This window comes from Myotis davidii, unplaced genomic scaffold (assembly GCF_000327345.1).
Source record: "Myotis davidii unplaced genomic scaffold, ASM32734v1 scaffold265, whole genome shotgun sequence".
NCBI lineage: Eukaryota > Metazoa > Chordata > Mammalia > Chiroptera > Vespertilionidae > Myotis > Myotis davidii.
In genome coordinates this window covers 96,948-99,161 of record NW_006296627.1, presented here as the reverse complement: position 1 = coordinate 99,161, position 2,214 = coordinate 96,948, and positions in this window count along the sequence as shown.

Here is a 2,214-nt window from a genome sequence, read left to right as displayed (position 1 = left end):
GCTGAAAGCAGGTTTCTGGGTATTGTTTAGCTTCTATAATTTCAAAATAGTTGCTCAGAGTGCAGCTCAGAGCTGGGCGGTGGCAGGCGGGGAACCTTGGCTTTCTCCATCACTGGAGCAAGCAAGCCTCCTGTTTGCTTCAGCTGCCTGGCTGCCGGCCGCCATCTTGATTGGCAGTTAATTTGCATAGCGCCCTGATTAGCCAATTGGAAGTGTGTTAATTACCATGTTTGTCTATTATTAGATAGGATAACATGGGTTCAGACACATTGAAGAAGACCTCAACCAAACTCACTTGTCCAGATGTGCTCAGTAATTAGGCAGATGAGTAGCAGGTCCCGACCTGAGAACATGGAAATGCAGTTCTGGAATTGACCTTCTCTTTCACTAGCACAGCAGCAATGCCTCCACACAGGATGGCTATTTTTGGCAGTGTTTTAAAATGATTAGAAAAATCCCTCTTCTGTTGGAATCTATTTCACAACCCTTCCTGTTCAGGCAACTGAGGTTAAGCATTAATGGAATGATTTCAAAATGCTAGTGCTTCTTTGGAGACACTGAGTCAGGAGATCGATCCCAAGGAAAGAGGTAAATAGCAGAGTGACAAGCAGGGGCCAGTTAGCACTAAATACAGAGGTACGCCTTGTTTCTGCACAAAATCACCTTAATCAGCTTTGCTTAAATTGTGGCATGGAGAGTTATCATAGGTATTCATTTTTAAATTAGTTCAAAAATGTTTACCCCCCCCTTTTTTTTTGAGAAACCTGGCTCTCATTATTCACAATGTATGCACAAATTTATTTAACCCTAGTTATACAATGAAAAGTACTTTTCAGACTTGCTAACTCGTACACCTATGACAAACAAATCCATCAACTAAAGAACAGTGTTTATGCTATTTTGTCTTCAACTTTATTGATTCACTCAACAGACTATATTACAAAGTTACTTAGGTCAGCTCCTTTCTTCGCCAATCTCTTCAGTGTGGTTATATCAATAATTTTAATACAGTTAGATGTAGTCATCATAATCGGCATCCCATGTTGAGTCCAATGTCTTAACTGATATTTTATTTGCACAGAGTAAAAATCATTTTTATCGTATGCAATTGTTTAGACAAATGCAGAGTTATGAATCATTTACCACTGACTGTATCATGAAGAATGGCTCCATTGACCCAAAATTTATCTTGTGTAGCCCTAACTATTGATCCATTTTTTTGTTCTTATGACTATCTTTTTGAGAAAGGGAAAATTCTAGAATAAAACCTGCTAGCCAAATGGCAAACAAAACCACTTTACCCACTTGGCCAAGTAATTAATACTAGTGCCAGAAAGGGCTGAAAGAACAAGGATTACTTGTCTTAGTCTTACATTTCTAAAGTGTGTGTCATCCCCCAACGTATCATGGAAGAAATATAATGGAAACTCAATTATCCTCCAAAATTCCCTTATTCTTCACCTTCTCTCCTCCACTTAATATTGAGTTGGTAGTGTAGACATGTACTGGGCTAACTAGCCTGAGACAAAATAGTCAAATCAATGAAATGTGTCTTCCCCACCATGCTTTCACCTTTCTCCTACATCTGGTTGATACCATGCCCTTAAGTTTATGACATCTGACTAAGTTCTGTGCTCTACAGTTAGCTTTCCCTTGTCTCCATTGCCCCTGGATCATTGGTTACTAAAATGAAAAAAAGAAATGTGTTAAATTCTACATGAGGTTTTTTGTGGTTTTTTTTCCCCTTTACTGCTTTTCATTTATAAAGTGTTGGAATTCTTGAAAATGAATTACTTTCTAAAACTTTCTAAACCCATTATTTTTAAAATAAAATTTGGATAACTCAAAAGAATAGAAATTTGATTTGACTGAAGAGAGAAATGATAACTGATCAAAATTTATTTACCATTTCAAGGAAGTCAGATGCAGTGATATATCCCAGATGGTAAACGGATTACCATCTAATGGTGTTTACTATTTTCAACTCAGTGTTATTTGCAATTTTTATGTTATTTGGATTTCCAACTATTACATTTATTGCAAAAATTCATTAGGCACAACTCTAAAATCTGTTTTTTTTTATATTCTATTTCTTTCAATGCTGATTTACAAGAGTGCTGAAAAGTCTGTTGTAGTTAAAGGAGGAAGTATTAGAGTAGCTCATACAATCCAATACCTGGCAGTAAGATAAAGAAATCGAAATAGTGTTGTTAG